Here is a 15,558-nt window from a genome sequence, read left to right on the forward strand (position 1 = left end):
TGGGTACACCTGAACTCCCTGGGGGAGCCTTTACGCAACCCCACACTCAACAGGACTCTGCGTCTTCACTCTTTCCTAACAACCCTAAACATAACCCTAACCGCAACAAGAAGCTCAACAAGAGTTAGACCCGAAAAACCACGTACGGTGCCACTTTCTACCATCAAAAAGTGCTCTCAGCGGAAGCCTTTGGCTACACCTGAACTCCCTGGGGGAGCCTTTACGCAACCCCACACTCAACAGGACTCTGCGTCTTCTCTCTTTCCTAACAACCCTAAACATAACCCTGACCGCAACAAGAAGCTGAACCCGAGGTAGACCCGAAAAAACACGTACGGTGCCACTTTCTGCCATCCAAAAGTGCTCTCAGCGGAAGCCTTTGGGTACACCTGAACTCCCTGGGGGAGCCTTTACGCAACCCCACACTCAACAGGACTCTGCGTCTTCACTCTTTCCTAACAACCCTAAACATAACCCTGACCGCAACAAGAAGCTCAACCCGAGTTAGACCCGAAAAAACACCTACGGTGCCACTTTCTGCCATCAAAAAGTGCTCTCAGCGGAAGCCTTTGGGTACACCTGAACTCCCTGGGGGAGCCTTTACGCAACCCCACACTCAACAGGACTCTGCGTCTTCACTCTTTCCTAACAACCCTAAACATAACCCTGACCGCAACAAGAAGCTGAACCCGAGTTAGACCCGAAAAAACACGTACGGTGCCACTTTCTGCCATCAAAAAGTGCTCTCAGCGGAAGCCTTTGGGTACACCTGAACTCCCTGGGGGAGCCTTTACGCAACCCCACACTCAACAGGACTCTGCGTCTTCACTCTTTCCTAACAACCCTAAACATAACCCTAACCGCAACAAGAAGCTGAACCCGAGTTACACCCGAAAAAACACGTACGGTGCCACTTTCTGCCATCAAAAAGTGCTCTCAGCGGAAGCCTTTGGGTACACCTGAACTCCCTGGGGGAGCCTTTACGCAACCCCACACTCAACAGGACTCTGCGTCTTCACTCTTTCCTAACAACCCTAAACATAACCCTAACCGCAACAAGAAGCTGAACCCGAGTTAGACCCGAAAAAACACGTACAGTGCCACTTTCTGCCATCAAAAAGTGCTCTCAGCGGAAGCCTTTGGGTACACCTGAACTCCCTGGGGGAGCCTTTACGCAACCCCACACTCAACAGGACTCTGCGTCTTCACTCTTTCCTAACAACCCTAAACATAACCCTGACCGCAACAAGAAGCTGAACCCGAGTTACACCCGAAAAAACACGTACGGTGCCACTTTCTGCCATCAAAAAGTGCTCTCAGCGGAAGCCTTTGGGTACACCTGAACTCCCTGGGGGAGCCTTTACGCAACCCCACACTCAACAGGACTCTGCGTCCTCACTCTTTCCTAACAACCCTAAACATAACCCTAACCGCAACAAGAAGCTGAACCCGAGTTACACCCGAAAAAACACGTACAGTGCCACTTTCTGCCATCAAAAAGTGCTCTCAGCGGAAGCCTTTGGGTACACCTGAACTCCCTGGGGGAGCCTTTACGCAACCCCACACTCAACAGGACTCTGCGTCTTCACTCTTTCCTAACAACCCTAAACATAACCCTAACCGCAACAAGAAGCTCAACCTGAGTTAGACCCGAAAAAACACGTACGGTGCCACTTTCTACCATCAAAAAGTGCTCTCAGCGGAAGCCTTTGGGTACACCTGAACTCCCTGGGGGAGCCTTTACGCAACCCCACACTCAACAGGACTCTGCGTCTTCTCTCTTTCCTAACAACCCTAAACATAACCCTGACCGCAACAAGAAGCTCAACCCGAGTTACACCCGAAAAAACACGTACGGTGCCACTTTCGTCCATCAAAAAGTGCTCTCAGCGGAAGCCTTTGGGTACACCTGAACTCCCTGGGGGAGCCTTTACGCAACCCCACACTCAACAGGACTCTGCGTCTTCACTCTTTCCTAACAACCCTAAACATAACCCTGACCGCAACAAGAAGCTGAACCCGAGTTAGACCCGAAAAAACACCTACGGTGCCACTTTCTGCCATCAAAAAGTGCTCTCAGCGGAAGCCTTTGGGTACACCTGAACTCCCTGGGGGAGCCTTTATGCAACCCCACACTCAACAGGACTCTGCGTCTTCACTCTTTCCTAACAACCCTAAACATAACCCTAACCGGAACAAGAAGCTGAACCCGAGTTAGACCCGAAAAAACACGTACGGTGCCACTTTCTGCCATCAAAAAGTGCTCTCAGCGGAAGCCTTTGGGTACACCTGAACTCCCTGGGGGAGCCTTTACGCAACCCCACACTCAACAGGACTCTGCGTCTTCACTCTTTCCTAACAACCCTAAACATAACCCTAACCGCAACAAGAAGCTGAACCCGAGTTAGACCCGAAAAAACACGTACGGTGCCACTTTCTGCCATCAAAAAGTGCTCTCAGCGGAAGCCTTTGGGTACACCTGAACTCCCTGGGGGAGCCTTTACGCAACCCCACACTCAACAGGACTCTGCGTCTTCTCTCTTTCCTAACAACCCTAAACATAACCCTAACCGCAACAAGAAGCTGAACCCGAGTTAGACCCGAAAAAACACGTACGGTGCCACTTTCAGCCATCAAAAAGTGCTCTCAGCGGAAGCCTTTGGGTACACCTGAACTCCCTGGGGGAGCCTTTACGCAACCCCACACTCAACAGGACTCTGCGTCTTCACTCTTTCCTAACAACCCTAAACATAACCCTGACCGCAACAAGAAGCTCAACCCGAGTTAGACCCGAAAAAACACCTACGGTGCCACTTTCTGCCATCAAAAAGTGCTCTCAGCGGAAGCCTTTGGGTACACCTGAACTCCCTGGGGGAGCCTTTACGCAACCCCACACTCAACAGGACTCTGCGTCTTCACTCTTTCCTAACAACCCTAAACATAACCCTGACCGCAACAAGAAGCTCAACCCGAGTTAGACCCGAAAAAACACCTACGGTGCCACTTTCTGCCATCAAAAAGTGCTCTCAGCGGAAGCCTTTGGGTACACCTGAACTCCCTGGGGGAGCCTTTACGCAACCCCACACTCAACAGGACTCTGCGTCTTCACTCTTTCCTAACAACCCTAAACATAACCCTAACCGCAACAAGAAGCTGTACCCGAGTTACACCCGAAAAAACACGTACGGTGCCACTTTCTGCCATCAAAAAGTGCTCTCAGCGGAAGCCTTTGGGTACACCTGAACTCCCTGGGGGAGCCTTTACGCAACCCCACACTCAACAGGACTCTGCGTCCTCACTCTTTCCTAACAACCCTAAACATAACCCTAACCGCAACAAGAAGCTGAACCCGAGTTACACCCGAAAAAACACGTACGGTGCCACTTTCTGCCATCAAAAAGTGCTCTCAGCGGAAGCCTTTGGGTACACCTGAACTCCCTGGGGGAGCCTTTACGCAACCCCACACTCAACAGGACTCTGCGTCTTCACTCTTTCCTAACAACCCTAAACATAACCCTGACCGGAACAAGAAGCTGAACCCGAGTTAGACCCGAAAAAACACGTACGGTGCCACTTTCGGCCATCAAAAAGTGCTCTCAGCGGAAGCCTTTGGGTACACCTGAACTCCCTGGGGGAGCCTTTACGCAACCCCACACTCAACAGGACTCTGCGTCTTCACTCTTTCCTAACAACCCTAAACATAACCCTGACCGCAACAAGAAGCTGAACCCGAGTTAGACCCGAAAAAACACGTACGGTGCCACTTTCGTCCATCAAAAAGTGCTCTCAGCGGAAGCCTTTGGGTACACCTGAACTCCCTGGGGGAGCCTTTACGCAACCCCACACTCAACAGGACTCTGCGTCTTCACTCTTTCCTAACAACCCTAAACATAACCCTAACCGCAACAAGAAGCTGAACCCGAGGTAGACCCGAAAAAACACGTACGGTGCCACTTTCTGCCATCAAAAAGTGCTCTCAGCGGAAGCCTTTGGGTACACCTGAACTCCCTGGGGGAGCCTTTACGCAACCCCACACTCAACAGGACTCTGCGTCTTCTCTCTTTCCTAACAACCCTAAACATAACCCTGACCGCAACAAGAAGCTGAACCCGAGTTAGACCCGAAAAAACACCTACGGTGCCACTTTCTGCCATCAAAAAGTGCTCTCAGCGGAAGCCTTTGGGTACACCTGAACTCCCTGGGGGAGCCTTTACGCAACCCCACACTCAACAGGACTCTGCGTCTTCACTCTTTCCTAACAACCCTAAACATAACCCTGACCGCAACAAGAAGCTGAACCCGAGTTAGACCCGAAAAAACACGTACGGTGCCACTTTCTGCCATCAAAAAGTGCTCTCAGCGGAAGCCTTTGGGTACACCTGAACTCCCTGGGGGAGCCTTTACGCAACCCCACACTCAACAGGACTCTGCGTCTTCACTCTTTCCTAACAACCCTAAACATAACCCTAACCGCAACAAGAAGCTGAACCCGAGTTAGACCCGAAAAACCACGTACGGTGCCACTTTCTGCCATCAAAAAGTGCTCTCAGCGGAAGCCTTTGGGTACACCTGAACTCCCTGGGGGAGCCTTTACGCAACCCCACACTCAACAGGACTCTGCGTCTTCTCTCTTTCCTAACAACCCTAAACATAACCCTAACCGCAACAAGAAGCTGAACCCGAGTTAGACCCGAAAAAACACGTACGGTGCCACTTTCAGCCATCAAAAAGTGCTCTCAGCGGAAGCCTTTGGGTACACCTGAACTCCCTGGGGGAGCCTTTACGCAACCCCACACTCAACAGGACTCTGCGTCTTCACTCTTTCCTAACAACCCTAAACATAACCCTAACCGCAACAAGAAGCTCAACCCGAGTTAGACCCGAAAAAACACGTACGGTGCCACTTTCTGCCATCAAAAAGTGCTCTCAGCGGAAGCCTTTGGGTACACCTGAACTCCCTGGGGGAGCCTTTACGCAACCCCACACTCAACAGGACTCTGCGTCTTCACTCTTTCCTAACAACCCTAAACATAACCCTAACCGCAACAAGAAGCTGAACCCGAGTTAGACCCGAAAAAACACGTACGGTGCCACTTTCTGCCATCAAAAAGTGCTCTCAGCGGAAGCCTTTGGGTACACCTGAACTCCCTGGGGGAGCCTTTACGCAACCCCACACTCAACAGGACTCTGCGTCTTCACTCTTTCCTAACAACCCTAAACATAACCCTAACCGCAACAAGAAGCTCAACCCGAGTTAGACCCGAAAAAACACGTACGGTGCCACTTTCTGCCATCAAAAAGTGCTCTCAGCGGAAGCCTTTGGGTACACCTGAACTCCCTGGGGGAGCCTTTACGCAACCCCACACTCAACAGGACTCTGCGTCTTCACTCTTTCCTAACAACCCTAAACATAACCCTAACCGCAACAAGAAGCTGAACCCGAGTTACACCCGAAAAAACACGTACGGTGCCACTTTCTGCCATCAAAAAGTGCTCTCAGCGGAAGCCTTTGGGTACACCTGAACTCCCTGGGGGAGCCTTTACGCAACCCCACACTCAACAGGACTCTGCGTCTTCACTCTTTCCTAACAACCCTAAACATAACCCTAACCGCAACAAGAAGCTGAACCCGAGTTAGACCCGAAAAAACACGTACGGTGCCACTTTCTGCCATCAAAAAGTGCTCTGAGCGGAAGCCTTTGGGTACACCTGAACTCCCTGGGGGAGCCTTTACGCAACCCCACACTCAACAGGACTCTGCGTCTTCTCTCTTTCCTAACAACCCTAAATATAACCCTAACCGCAACAAGAAGCTGAACCCGAGTTAGACCCGAAAAAACACGTACGGTGCCACTTTCTGCCATCAAAAAGTGCTCTCAGCGGAAGCCTTTGGGTACACCTGAACTCCCTGGGGGAGCCTTTACGCAACCCCACACTCAACAGGACTCTGCGTCTTCACTCTTTCCTAACAACCCTAAACATAACCCTAACCGCAACAAGAAGCTGAACCTGAGTTAGACCCGAAAAAACACGTACGGTGCCACTTTCTGCCATCCAAAAGTGCTCTCAGCGGAAGCCTTTGGGTACACCTGAACTCCCTGGGGCAGCCTTTACGCAACCCCACACTCAACAGGACTCTGCGTCTTCACTCTTTCCTAACAACCCTAAACATAACCCTGACCGCAACAAGAAGCTGAACCCGAGTTAGACCCGAAAAAACACGTACGGTGCCACTTTCGGCCATCAAAAAGTGCTCTCAGCGGAAGCCTTTGGGTACACCTAAACTCCCTGGGGGAGCCTTTACGCAACCCCACACTCAACAGGACTCTGCGTCTTCACTCTTTCCTAACAACCCTAAACATAACCCTAACCGCAACAAGAAGCTGAACCCGAGTTAGACCCGAAAAAACACGTACGGTGCCACTTTCTGCCATCAAAAAGTGCTCTCAGCGGAAGCCTTTGGGTACACCTGAACTCCCTGGGGGAGCCTTTACGCAACCCCACACTCAACAGGACTCTGCGTCTTCACTCTTTCCTAACAACCCTAAACATAACCCTAACCGCAACAAGAAGCTCAACACGAGTTAGACCCGAAAAACCACGTACGGTGCCACTTTCTACCATCAAAAAGTGCTCTCAGCGGAAGCCTTTGGCTACACCTGAACTCCCTGGGGGAGCCTTTACGCAACCCCACACTCAACAGGACTCTGCGTCTTCACTCTTTCCTAACAACCCTAAACATAACCCTGACCGCAACAAGAAGCTGAACCCGAGTTACACCCGAAAAAACACGTACGGTGCCACTTTCTGCCATCAAAAAGTGCTCTCAGCGGAAGCCTTTGGGTACACCTGAACTCCCTGGGGGAGCCTTTACGCAACCCCACACTCAACAGGACTCTGCGTCTTCACTCTTTCCTAACAACCCTAAACATAACCCTAACCGCAACAAGAAGCTGAACCCGAGTTAGACCCGAAAAAACACGTACGGTGCCACTTTCTGCCATCAAAAAGTGCTCTCAGCGGAAGCCTTTGGGTACACCCGAACTCCCTGGGGGAGCCTTTACGCAACCCCACACTCAACAGGACTCTGCGTCTTCACTCTTTCCTAACAACCCTAAACATAACCCTGACCGCAACAAGAAGCTCAACCCGAGTTAGACCCGAAAAAACACGTACGGTGCCACTTTCTGCCATCAAAAAGTGCTCTCAGCGGAAGCCTTTGGGTACACCTGAACTCCCTGGGGGAGCCTTTACGCAACCCCACACTCAACAGGACTCTGCGTCTTCACTCTTTCCTAACAACCCTAAACATAACCCTAACCGCAACAAGAAGCTGAACCCGAGTTAGACCCGAAAAACCACGTACGGTGCCACTTTCTGCCATCAAAAAGTGCTCTCAGCGGAAGCCTTTGGGTACACCTGAACTCCCTGGGGGAGCCTTTACGCAACCCCACACTCAACAGGACTCTGCGTCTTCTCTCTTTCCTAACAACCCTAAACATAACCCTAACCGCAACAAGAAGCTGAACCCGAGTTAGACCCGAAAAAACACGTACGGTGCCACTTTCTGCCATCAAAAAGTGCTCTCAGCGGAAGCCTTTGGGTACACCTGAACTCCCTGGGGGAGCCTTTACGCAACCCCACACTCAACAGGACTCTGCGTCTTCACTCTTTCCTAACAACCCTAAACATAACCCTAACCGCAACAAGAAGCTGAACCCGAGTTAGACCCGAAAAAACACGTACGGTGCCACTTTCTGCCATCAAAAAGTGCTCTCAGCGGAAGCCTTTGGGTACACCTGAACTCCCTGGGGGAGCCTTTACGCAACCCCACACTCAACAGGACTCTGCGTCCTCACTCTTTCCTAACAACCCTAAACATAACCCTAACCGCAACAAGAAGCTGAACCCGAGTTAGACCCGAAAAAACACGTACGGTGCCACTTTCTGCCATCAAAAAGTGCTCTCAGCGGAAGCCTTTGGGTACACCTGAACTCCCTGGGGGAGCCTTTACGCAACCCCACACTCAACAGGACTCTGCGTCTTCACTCTTTCCTAACAACCCTAAACATAACCCTAACCGCAACAAGAAGCTGAACCCGAGTTAGACCCGAAAAAACACGTACGGTGCCACTTTCTGCCATCAAAAAGTGCTCTCAGCGGAAGCCTTTGGGTACACCTGAACTCCCTGGGGGAGCCTTTACGCAACCCCACACTCAACAGGACTCTGCGTCTTCACTCTTTCCTAACAACCCTAAACATAACCCTAACCGCAACAAGAAGCTCAACACGAGTTAGACCCGAAAAAACACGTACGGTGCCACTTTCTGCCATCAAAAAGTGCTCTCAGCGGAAGCCTTTGGGTACACCTGAACTCCCTGGGGGAGCCTTTACGCAACCCCACACTCAACAGGACTCTGCGTCTTCACTCTTTCCTAACAACCCTAAACATAACCCTAACCGCAACAAGAAGCTGAACCCGAGTTAGACCCGAAAAAACACGTACGGTGCCACTTTCTGCCATCAAAAAGTGCTCTCAGCGGAAGCCTTTGGGTACACCTGAACTCCCTGGGGGAGCCTTTACGCAACCCCACACTCAACAGGACTCTGCGTCTTCACTCTTTCCTAACAACCCTAAACATAACCCTGACCGCAACAAGAAGCTCAACCCGAGTTAGACCCGAAAAAACACGTACGGTGCCACTTTCTGCCATCAAAAAGTGCTCTCAGCGGAAGCCTTTGGGTACACCTGAACTCCCTGGGGGAGCCTTTACGCAACCCCACACTCAACAGGACTCTGCGTCTTCACTCTTTCCTAACAACCCTAAACATAACCCTAACCGCAACAAGAAGCTGAACCCGAGTTAGACCCGAAAAACCACGTACGGTGCCACTTTCTGCCATCAAAAAGTGCTCTCAGCGGAAGCCTTTGGGTACACCTGAACTCCCTGGGGGAGCCTTTACGCAACCCCACACTCAACAGGACTCTGCGTCTTCTCTCTTTCCTAACAACCCTAAACATAACCCTAACCGCAACAAGAAGCTCAACCCGAGTTAGACCCGAAAAAACACGTACGGTGCCACTTTCTGCCATCAAAAAGTGCTCTCAGCGGAAGCCTTTGGGTACACCTGAACTCCCTGGGGGAGCCTTTACGCAACCCCACACTCAACAGGACTCTGCGTCTTCACTCTTTCCTAACAACCCTAAACATAACCCTAACCGCAACAAGAAGCTGAACCCGAGTTAGACCCGAAAAAACACGTACGGTGCCACTTTCTGCCATCAAAAAGTGCTCTCAGCGGAAGCCTTTGGGTACACCTGAACTCCCTGGGGGAGCCTTTACGCAACCCCACACTCAACAGGACTCTGCGTCCTCACTCTTTCCTAACAACCCTAAACATAACCCTAACCGCAACAAGAAGCTCAACCCGAGTTAGACCCGAAAAAACACGTACGGTGCCACTTTCTGCCATCAAAAAGTGCTCTCAGCGGAAGCCTTTGGGTACACCTGAACTCCCTGGGGGAGCCTTTACGCAACCCCACACTCAACAGGACTCTGCGTCTTCACTCTTTCCTAACAACCCTAAACATAACCCTAACCGCAACAAGAAGCTGAACCCGAGTTAGACCCGAAAAAACACGTACGGTGCCACTTTCTGCCATCAAAAAGTGCTCTCAGCGGAAGCCTTTGGGTACACCTGAACTCCCTGGGGGAGCCTTTACGCAACCCCACACTCAACAGGACTCTGCGTCTTCACTCTTTCCTAACAACCCTAAACATAACCCTAACCGCAACAAGAAGCTCAACACGAGTTAGACCCGAAAAAACACGTACGGTGCCACTTTCTGCCATCAAAAAGTGCTCTCAGCGGAAGCCTTTGGGTACACCTGAACTCCCTGGGGGAGCCTTTACGCAACCCCACACTCAACAGGACTCTGCGTCTTCACTCTTTCCTAACAACCCTAAACATAACCCTAACCGCAACAAGAAGCTCAACCCGAGTTAGACCCGAAAAAACACGTACGGTGCCACTTTCTGCCATCAAAAAGTGCTCTCAGCGGAAGCCTTTGGGTACACCTGAACTCCCTGGGGGAGCCTTTACGCAACCCCACACTCAACAGGACTCTGCGTCTTCACTCTTTCCTAACAACCCTAAACATAACCCTAACCGCAACAAGAAGCTCAACCCGAGTTAGACCCGAAAAAACACGTACGGTGCCACTTTCTGCCATCAAAAAGTGCTCTCAGCGGAAGCCTTTGGGTACACCTGAACTCCCTGGGGGAGCCTTTACGCAACCCCACACTCAACAGGACTCTGCGTCTTCTCTCTTTCCTAACAACCCTAAACATAACCCTAACCGCAACAAGAAGCTGAACCTGAGTTAGACCCGAAAAAACACGTACGGTGCCACTTTCTGCCATCAAAAAGTGCTCTCAGCGGAAGCCTTTGGGTACACCTGAACTCCCTGGGGGAGCCTTTACGCAACCCCACACTCAACAGGACTCTGCGTCTTCACTCTTTCCTAACAACCCTAAACATAACCCTAACCGCAACAAGAAGCTCAACCCGAGTTAGACCCGAAAAAACACGTACGGTGCCACTTTCGGCCATCAAAAAGTGCTCTCAGCGGAAGCCTTTGGGTACACCTGAACTCCCTGGGGGAGCCTTTACGCAACCCCACACTCAACAGGACTCTGCGTCTTCACTCTTTCCAAACAACCCTAAACATAACCCTAACCGCAACAAGAAGCTGAACCCGAGTTAGACCCGAAAAAACACGTACGGTGCCACTTTCTGCCATCAAAAAGTGCTCTCAGCGGAAGCCTTTGGCTACACCTCAACTCCCTGGGGGAGCCTTTACGCAACCCCACACTCAACAGGACTCTGCGTCTTCACTCTTTCCTAACAACCCTAAACATAACCCTAACCGCAACAAGAAGCTCAACCCGAGTTAGACCCGAAAAAACACGTACGGTGCCACTTTCTGCCATCAAAAAGTGCTCTCAGCGGAAGCCTTTGGGTACACCTGAACTCCCTGGGGGAGCCTTTACGCAACCCCACACTCAACAGGACTCTGCGTCTTCACTCTTTCCTAACAACCCTAAACATAACCCTAACCGCAACAAGAAGCTCAACCCGAGTTAGACCCGAAAAAACACGTACGGTGCCACTTTCTGCCATCAAAAAGTGCTCTCAGCGGAAGCCTTTGGGTACACCTGAACTCCCTGGGGGAGCCTTTACGCAACCCCACACTCAACAGGACTCTGCGTCTTCTCTCTTTCCTAACAACCCTAAACATAACCCTAACCGCAACAAGAAGCTGAACCCGAGTTAGACCCGAAAAAACACGTACGGTGCCACTTTCTGCCATCAAAAAGTGCTCTCAGCGGAAGCCTTTGGGTACACCTGAACTCCCTGGGGGAGCCTTTACGCAACCCCACACTCAACAGGACTCTGCGTCTTCACTCTTTCCTAACAACCCTAAACATAACCCTGACCGCAACAAGAAGCTGAACCCGAGTTAGACCCGAAAAAACACCTACGGTGCCACTTTCTGCCATCAAAAAGTGCTCTCAGCGGAAGCCTTTGGGTACACCTGAACTCCCTGGGGGAGCCTTTACGCAACCCCACACTCAACAGGACTCTGCGTCTTCACTCTTTCCTAACAACCCTAAACATAACCCTAACCGCAACAAGAAGCTCAACCCGAGTTAGACCCGAAAAAACACGTACGGTGCCACTTTCTGCCATCAAAAAGTGCTCTCAGCGGAAGCCTTTGGGTACACCTGAACTCCCTGGGGGAGCCTTTACGCAACCCCACACTCAACAGGACTCTGCGTCTTCACTCTTTCCTAACAACCCTAAACATAACCCTAACCGCAACAAGAAGCTGAACCCGAGTTAGACCCGAAAAAACACGTACGGTGCCACTTTCTGCCATCAAAAAGTGCTCTCAGCGGAAGCCTTTGGGTACACCTGAACTCCCTGGGGGAGCCTTTACGCAACCCCACACTCAACAGGACTCTGCGTCTTCACTCTTTCCTAACAACCCTAAACATAACCCTAACCGCAACAAGAAGCTGAACCCGAGTTAGACCCGAAAAAACACGTACGGTGCCACTTTCTGCCATCAAAAAGTGCTCTCAGCGGAAGCCTTTGGGTACACCTGAACTCCCTGTGGGAGCCTTTACGCAACCCCACACTCAACAGGATTCTGCGCCTTCACTCTTTCCTAACAACCCTAAACATAACCCTAACCGCAACAAGAAGCTGAACCCGAGTTAGACCCGAAAAAACACGTACGGTGCCACTTTCTGCCATCAAAAAGTGCTCTCAGCGGAAGCCTTTGGGTACACCTGAACTCCCTGGGGGAGCCTTTACGCAACCCCACACTCAACAGGATTCTGCGTCTTCACTCTTTCCTAACAACCCTAAACATAACCCTAACCGCAACAAAAAGCTGAACCCGAGTTAGACCCGAAAAAACACGTACGGTGCCACTTTCTGCCATCAAAAAGTGCTCTCAGCGGAAGCCTTTGGGTACACCTGAACTCCCTGGGGGAGCCTTTACGCAACCCCACACTCAACAGGACTCTGCGTCTTCACTCTTTCCTAACAACCCTAAACATAACCCTAACCGCAACAAGAAGCTGAACCCGAGTTAGACCCGAAAAAACACGTACGGTGCCACTTTCTGCCATCAAAAAGTGCTCTCAGCGGAAGCCTTTGGGTACACCTGAACTCCCTGGGGGAGCCTTTACGCAACCCCACACTCAACAGGACTCTGCGTCTTCACTCTTTCCTAACAACCCTAAACATAACCCTAACCGCAACAAGAAGCTGAACCCGAGTTAGACCCGAAAAAACACGTACGGTGCCACTTTCTGCCATCAAAAAGTGCTCTCAGCGGAAGCCTTTGGGTACACCTGAACTCCCTGGGGGAGCCTTTACGCAACCCCACACTCAACAGGACTCTGCGTCTTCACTCTTTCCTAACAACCCTAAACATAACCCTAACCGCAACAAGAAGCTCAACACGAGTTAGACCCGAAAAACCACGTACGGTGCCACTTTCTGCCATCAAAAAGTGCTCTCAGCGGAAGCCTTTGGGTACACCTGAACTCCCTGGGGGAGCCTTTACGCAACCCCACACTCAACAGGACTCTGCGTCTTCACTCTTTCCTAACAACCCTAAACATAACCCTAACCGCAACAAGAAGCTGAACCCGAGTTAGACCCGAAAAAACACGTACGGTGCCACTTTCTGCCATCAAAAAGTGCTCTCAGCGGAAGCCTTTGGGTACACCTGAACTCCCTGGGGGAGCCTTTACGCAACCCCACACTCAACAGGACTCTGCGTCTTCTCTCTTTCCTAACAACCCTAAACATAACCCTAACCGCAACAAGAAGCTGAACCCGAGTTAGACCCGAAAAAACACGTACGGTGCCACTTTCTGCCATCAAAAAGTGCTCTCAGCGGAAGCCTTTGGGTACACCTGAACTCCCTGGGGGAGCCTTTACGCAACCCCACACTCAACAGGACTCTGCGTCTTCACTCTTTCCTAACAACCCTAAACATAACCCTAACCGCAACAAGAAGCTCAACCCGAGTTAGACCCGAAAAAACACGTACGGTGCCACTTTCTGCCATCAAAAAGTGCTCTCAGCGGAAGCCTTTGGGTACACCTGAACTCCCTGGGGGAGCCTTTACGCAACCCCACACTCAACAGGACTCTGCGTCTTCACTCTTTCCTAACAACCCTAAACATAACCCTAACCGCAACAAGAAGCTCAACACGAGTTAGACCCGAAAAACCACGTACGGTGCCACTTTCTGCCATCAAAAAGTGCTCTCAGCGGAAGCCTTTGGGTACACCTGAACTCCCTGGGGGAGCCTTTACGCAACCCCACACTCAACAGGACTCTGCGTCTTCACTCTTTCCTAACAACCCTAAACATAACCCTGACCGCAACAAGAAGCTGAACCCGAGTTACACCCGAAAAAACACGTACGGTGCCACTTTCTGCCATCAAAAAGTGCTCTCAGCGGAAGCCTTTGGGTACACCTGAACTCCCTGGGGGAGCCTTTACGCAACCCCACACTCAACAGGACTCTGCGTCTTCACTCTTTCCTAACAACCCTAAACATAACCCTAACCGCAACAAGAAGCTCAACCCGAGTTAGACCGAAAAAACACGTACGGTGCCACTTTCTGCCATCAAAAAGTGCTCTCAGCGGAAGCCTTTGGGTACACCTGAACTCCCTGGGGGAGCCTTTACGCAACCCCACACTCAACAGGACTCTGCGTCTTCACTCTTTCCTAACAACCCTAAACATAACCCTAACCGCAACAAGAAGCTGAACCCGAGTTAGACCCGAAAAAACACGTACGGTGCCACTTTCTGCCATCAAAAAGTGCTCTCAGCGGAAGCCTTTGGGTACACCTGAACTCCCTGGGGGAGCCTTTACGCAACCCCACACTCAACAGGACTCTGCGTCTTCTCTCTTTCCTAATAACCCTAAACATAACCCTAACCGCAACAAGAAGCTGAACCCGAGGTAGACCCGAAAAAACACGTACGGTGCCACTTTCTGCCATCAAAAAGTGCTCTCAGCGGAAGCCTTTGGGTACACCTGAACTCCCTGGGGGAGCCTTTACGCAACCCCACACTCAACAGGACTCTGCGTCTTCACTCTTTCCTAACAACCCTAAACATAACCCTAACCGCAACAAGAAGCTCAACCCGAGTTAGACCCGAAAAAACACGTACGGTGCCACTTTCTGCCATCAAAAAGTGCTCTCAGCGGAAGCCTTTGGGTACACCTGAACTCCCTGGGGGAGCCTTTACGCAACCCCACACTCAACAGGACTCTGCGTCTTCACTCTTTCCTAACAACCCTAAACATAACCCTAACCGCAACAAGAAGCTGAACCCGAGTTACACCCGAAAAAACACGTACGGTGCCACTTTCTGCCATCAAAAAGTGCTCTCAGCGGAAGCCTTTGGGTACACCTGAGCTCCCTGGGGGAGCCTTTACGCAACCCCACACTCAACAGGACTCTGCGCCTTCACTCTTTCCAAACAACCCTAACCCTAACTCTGACTCCTACACGCTAACCCTAAACCTTGTACCCTAAGTATAAACCCTAACCGCCGACTCCTAATCATAAACCCCAGGACTAACCATAAACCCCAGGACTAACCGTAGGTCTAACCTGAGGCCTAAGCCTAACGCTAGGCCGAACCCTAGGCCTAACAATCGTAAGCCCAAACCCTAAACTCTAAGCCTAAACCGTAACCCTAACCTCTAACTCTAAGCCTACCCCTAAACCCCAACCACAAACCCTAACCCCTAACCCTAGGCCCTAACCGTAACTCTAGGACTAACCCTAGGCCTAGGCCTAGGCGTCGGTCTAACCCGAGGCCTAGGCGTAACCCTAGGCCTAAGAATCCTAACCCTAAACCCTAAACCCTAAGCCTAAACCCTAACCCTAACCCCTGACTCCTATACACTAACACTAAGCCTGACCCCTACACCCTGACCCCCGACCC

This window comes from Anser cygnoides, chromosome 31 (assembly GCF_040182565.1).
Source record: "Anser cygnoides isolate HZ-2024a breed goose chromosome 31, Taihu_goose_T2T_genome, whole genome shotgun sequence".
NCBI lineage: Eukaryota > Metazoa > Chordata > Aves > Anseriformes > Anatidae > Anser > Anser cygnoides.